Raw genomic sequence first — 5745 nt, 5'->3', positions numbered from 1 at the left:
AACAGCAGCACACGTGTGAGGTTGTGGGCTGGTCTGCGGCAGCACTGGACACCACGCCTCAAGTGGCAGGTGTTCACATGATCGTCATAAGCACGTGTGTGCGTGTGTGGTGTGAGGCCTGGAAGGCCTTTGAACACAAGACCGGGACAAAGATCCTCCAGCCCAGAGCCTAAAGGTAGTGCTGCCTTCCGCTGAGTAACTTTGGCTAAGTTTTAAGCTACTTGCTGTATTTCAGGGCCTTCTTGCCCATTTTTTTTCCCTATAATCTAAGACTATTAACAATGTAAATGAGGCAAAGCTAAACATTTCCACATTCAATTGAGAATTAATATGAGGTAAACACAGATCGGGAGATGGGAGAGTTCTTTCTACATAATTTATGACATCATTTTGATGGCGCTGCACCACTGTGTCTGTGTGGAGACTGTGGGCAAAGAGGGACTGTTCTCCCTCTGAATGATTGGGCAAAAGGCTGAATTTTTTTATGGTCAATTTCATTTTTCTAACTAGAGTCAAATGCTTGATATGATAATTAAAAATATATCAAGTCATCCAGAACATTAGCAGTTGTGTGTTTGGTTAGATGACAGGATAATTGCTAGCCCTTATCTTCAGTTTTCAGACTTAAATCTCTTTCCCATTTAGTTTTAATTGGCTCTGGGCTTCCATCCATCCTTAACTTTGGGTTCATTTGTCGCGATTGTTTTATGTGCGCTAAGCCATTCTCCAACGGATACAATAAACCCATGCATCTGATTCATCTTCGTTTTTATGGTTAATATTTTTAAATTAGAAAGCCAGACTCTTCAGAATGTGAAATATAGGAACGAGAGTCTGTTTCAGAATTATCTCTCCATGTCTGTGGAAAGGTATTCACTCACAGGCGTTATCTTGTTGAATCACAATTTAAAAAACTGTCTTAAAAATATTTTGTATTTTTATTTTTCCTGCCCTTAACTCCTATCAGTTTTTCACAACTCCCCTGACGGGTATTTTTGAAAATTGAAGTTTTTTCACAATGGTATCTCTTTCTCAAATTGCCAATTAAATAGTGACCTGGCTGATGGCTGCCTTGTCGCCTTAGGCTGTAATGCAGAGACGGAGCTGTTGCTGGCCTGGCCCCTGGCTGCCTGATAGTGGTTACAAACTCTGGAGTGAGGAGGGACTGCAGATGCCTGCAGGTTTTGTATTCAAGTTACAAACCCTCCCTGAAAGGTTTTAGGAGACTGGCGGCCATTTTGCAGTTGAGCCCGGCTTCTGTAGGAGTTCGGGACCTGAGCCGAGCCCCCATGGCCTGGAGCACTCCTGTCATTGGCACTGGCAGCTCTGCTGTCTGGGATTACCTAGCTGGTGCAGTGTGCCCATGCCTACCGCCGGGGGCGGTGTCCTGTGGTGAGGAGGTTGAGGTAGGGTGCTTGTTGTGTCAGCCATGTTCGGAATGGTAGGCTCCTAGCTGGAAAGAGGGCAGACCGTGCTACCGATCAGGGTCAGCTTGTAAAGACAAACGAAAGCGCCCTCTGCCCTCTAATGAATGAGAATGAACATCACGATCATTGGGGGAAGTCAAAGAAAAGGCTCATCACGGCAAAGCTGCTGTCTGTGAGAGCTGGCACCGCTGGAGCCATGGATTTGGGTTCAGTGGCACACCTAGGTGGGCTTCAGGTGTGCATACTGGGGAGCAGGAAGTGGGAAGGTTGCCTGGGGCGGGGGGGGGGGAGGGGCAGAGTCCTGGTGTTCGTGGCCAGGGAGAAATCTCTAGAGGATGTTGAAGTGGGACAGCTGGTATCGGATGTCAGGTTGTTTGCTGTCTGGTGAGAAGGTGTGACCCGTCCTTCACGACCTACAAACTATCAGTACAAATTCTGTTAACGTGCAGTGCTTGCAAAACTGATTGCTTGTTTGGCAAGAGGGTAGGGTTGGGTGAAGAAGGTGCGGAATTATGGAGAGCGCAGAATCAGAATTCAGCGAGGGTGGGGATTTGGAGCCAGAGGTCAGAGCAGAATGTAGGTCCTCTTGCAATTTGCAGAAACCTCAAAGCAGATATTCGATTTCCCTCTAGGATGTATAACGTGGATTTGAGCCCCAAACAGTGTGTGTTTTAGGGCACACGATGACCCCTGCTGACTGTGGAGTTCCATTTGTCTACAGGAGTTAGCTTCCCAGCGCCTGGGAACTCATTTCTGCTGCCTGTTTTCCTTTGGCTCTGGGCACACAGGCACTGCGTCCAGGCAGGGTGGCAGGTGCTGGCCTTCCCGTCCTCTCCGAAGGCAGCGACTCCCCAAGGCAGGTGGGTCTGAGGGCGGAGGCATGAAGGCACGGGGAAGGTCGAGGCGAACCTGATTCTGAGAGGCAAATACAGATTTCGGTGGCACCAGACAATTTTAAGAGCATCTGCCAAGCTTCCGAGTTCGTGCACCTCTAGTTCCCAGCTGTGACAGCCCTGAGGCCCAGCAGAGGAAGAACTGTAAGAATATCCTGATCGGAACTGAGCCCCTTGTCTCCCACAGAAACCTGGGGCCCTGCAAGTTCGGGTGCTGGCAGCAGGGCCCTGGGAGGGAGATGGGGTCGGAGCGGGAAAGTGCCCACTCCCCTTCTTTCAGTGGTTGGCTGGCGGGGTGAGACCTGGGGCACATCTGGTGTGCTGACTCAGGCCTTCTCCACGGAAGACCGACTCGGCACCCCCCCTCCCTCGCTTGCTGGTGTGCCTTATGCATTGTTTGATTCTGCACAGGGATTCCCGAGGAAGTCTTTGGTGCTCAGTGAATGGACTTGGAGTGGGAGGGAGGGAGAGGCTGTTGCAGGGCTGTAGAAAGACAGGTCACATAGGCCAGGCCTGAGGATGAGTGGCCTGGCTGACTTACTTGATTTGGGAACACTGACCTGCATTGTTGGCCCGTTTCTTGAAAAATCTGGTAGAAAAATGGTTTTAAGAGACCTGTGGTATCCCCTTCATGGGGGTGAGGGGGTCAGACTAAATCTTACGTGAGGGATCTTCAAAAAATTGGGAAATGCACATTATGAAAACTATGCATGGATTTCATTTGCACCAAAATAAGCTTATTTTTAACTTCACCTTTCCCGTGAATGTTTTGAAGTCCCCTCATGTTTCATCAGGGAGTCTTACAGGAATGCAAAGGGCACATGGGGGGGACAGGGGCCTGGGTTGATGATCAAGCATGCACACCTGGGACGCGTCAGTGAGTGCCTCCACCTGCACAGACCCACTGGGCACAGCTGAGTTGCTAGGGGCTGGGATGGCGAGATGCAAACACAGTCTCTATGACAACGGCGGTTAGGGCAACTTCTGCTCCCGTTAGTGTGCTGTAAGTTCCAGGGTGGCCTACAGGGCCGCATGTGACTTGACCTCTTATCTCTTCACTGCGTTTCCTTCTACATTATCCTGTATTCCCTCAGTAGCCTGAGACACACATTCCCACCTCAGGCCTTTGAACTGGCTGTTCCCTCTGCCAAGGACGTTCTTCTTCCTTACTTCTTTGAATTTCTACTCAAATGTCAACTTATTCTACCTCCATCTGAAAAGTGCAACTAGGGCTGGGTGTTTGGCCGAACGGTCAAGACTCCAGTTAATGTGCCTGCGTCCTGCATCAGAGCATCTGGGTTTTAGTCCTGGCTCTGGCTCTTGGTTCCAGTTTCCTGCTAATACAGCCTCTGGGAGGCAGTGGTGATGGCTAAAACACAAGCCACCCTCACGTGAGACCTGGGGTTAAGCTTACTGTTCCTGGCTTTGGGCCATCATGGGCATTTAGGAGTCCACCTTGATTGGAGCTCTCTGTGTTCCTGTCTCTCTGCTTCTCAAATAAAGTACAGCCGGTCCTCTGTCATATAGCTGATCTCCATTGTCTTGGTCTACATTCTTTTTAAAGCATGTTTCTCCCCCTACCATATCATAATTTAAATGCTGATTGTGTTTTATTGTCTGTGGGCATGCACTGTAATGTACGCTTCATGAGAACAAGGCTAGCTGGTGCACCCCGAGCACTGTTGGACAGTGGAGTCTGCACCCGCCTTCCCCTCCCATCTCTGGGCCAGGCCTTTTCAAGAGTTTCCCGAACTGAGTTCTTGACTGTCGCCCTTGGCATTGTGTCAGGGAAACTTTGTCAAGTTCTCTAGGCACAGGTGGCCACGGGATCCCTTCCTTCCTATGGGGCTGTAGGAAGAGCAGTGTTGCCAAGTTCTCTTTCCCTGCCACCACCAAGTCGGGTGCAGGTGGAGACCTGGGTGTGTTAAAGATTGGGCTTGACCTGTAACCCACCGCCATGGCCAAGGAAGGCGTTGCTGCCGGAGGTGTGATGGACCGTAATACTGCCGCCCTCATCCATGATGGCCTAGCACGTGGACTTCATGAAGCTGCCAAAGCCTTAGACAAGCACCAAGCCCATCTTTGAGTGCTGGCATCTAACTGTGGTGAGCTTATGCATGTCAAGCTGGTGGAGGCCCTCTGTGCTAAGCACCAGCTCAACCTCATTAAGGTTGATGACAAAAGAAACTTGGAGTGGGTAGGCCTCTGTAAAACTGAGCGAGAGGGGAAACCCCGTAAAGTGGTTAGGTGAGTTGTGTAGTGGTTAAAGACTATGGCAAAGACTCTCAGGCCAAGGATGTCATCGAAGAATACTTCAAATGCAAGAAACGAACAAATAAAAATTTGGCTCATTAAAAAAAGTTGCCAAGATGTCCTAAACAGCACTCTGGCCTCAGAATCAGCCCTTAAGGCATTCGGATCTGGCTGAAGAGCCCATGAGAATATTTTAGGCATGGAAAGCCAAGACACTATGGCAAAACAAAACAAAACAAAAAACAAAACAAAACAAAAAAACAAAACCTAAATGAAAGATCTCTGTGAGTGAGATCCCAGTAGAAAGAATAGGCCATCATAGCCTTGGCAACTCATGACAAGAGCCTAGGGCGATTACTGATGCCATAAACAAGAGTGTCAATTTGTTAAGTCAACAACAGGAGTCACTGTGCACTTACTCCTCATGTAGGATCTCTGTCCTTAATGTGCTGTACATTGTGAATTAATGCTATAACTAGTACTCAAACACCTTATGTTCTGTGTGCAAACTGTTAATCTCTATATTACAGGAGATCAATTTAGTATATATTAGTATATATTATTAGTATATAATATAATATATTAGTATATATTAAAGACAGTTGAAAATGAATCTTGATGTGAACGGGATGGGAGAGGGAGCGGGAGATGGGAGGGAAGTTATAGGGGGGGAAAAAGCCATTGTAATCCCTAAGCTGTACTTTGGAAATTTATATTTACTAAATAAAAGTTAAAAAAGTTGCCAAGTTGAGGGACACAGGGCTATTCTGGCCAATGTGTTCAGGCACTTAACTTTTTTTTTTTCCAAAGACTTATTTTATTTGAAAGACAGTTACAGAGAGAGGTAGAGACAGAGAGAGGTCTTCCATCTGCTGGTTCACCCCCCAGATGGCCACAGTGGCCAGAGCTGCAACAATCTGAAGCTAGGAGCTTCATCTGGATCTCCCACGTGGGTGCAGGGACCCAACTACTTGGGCCATCTTCTACTGCTTTCCTAGGCATAGCAGAGAGCTGGATCAGAAGTGGAGCAGCTGAGTCTTGAACCAGCGCCCTTACGGGATGCCAGTGCTTCAGGCCAGGGTGTTAACCCACTGTGCCACAGCGCCGGACCCTCAGGAACTTAACTTTCATAGTGTTCAGTGACTTAGCAAGGGAAGTGGCTTTGTCTTTTG

At 48.3% G+C, this 5745-nt stretch overlaps 1 pseudogene; it reads left to right on the top strand.

Moving 5' to 3' along the window:
• The first annotated feature begins 4277 nt into the window (after window positions 1-4277).
• LOC133759321 (small ribosomal subunit protein eS12-like) lies at window positions 4278-4675 on the top strand (annotated as a pseudogene).
• The last annotated feature ends 1070 nt before the right edge of the window (window positions 4676-5745 follow it).

The sequence above is a fragment of the Lepus europaeus genome, chromosome 5 (genome assembly GCF_033115175.1).
Source record: "Lepus europaeus isolate LE1 chromosome 5, mLepTim1.pri, whole genome shotgun sequence".
Classification (NCBI taxonomy): domain Eukaryota; kingdom Metazoa; phylum Chordata; class Mammalia; order Lagomorpha; family Leporidae; genus Lepus; species Lepus europaeus.
This window is presented reverse-complemented; position numbering and strand designations above follow the sequence as displayed.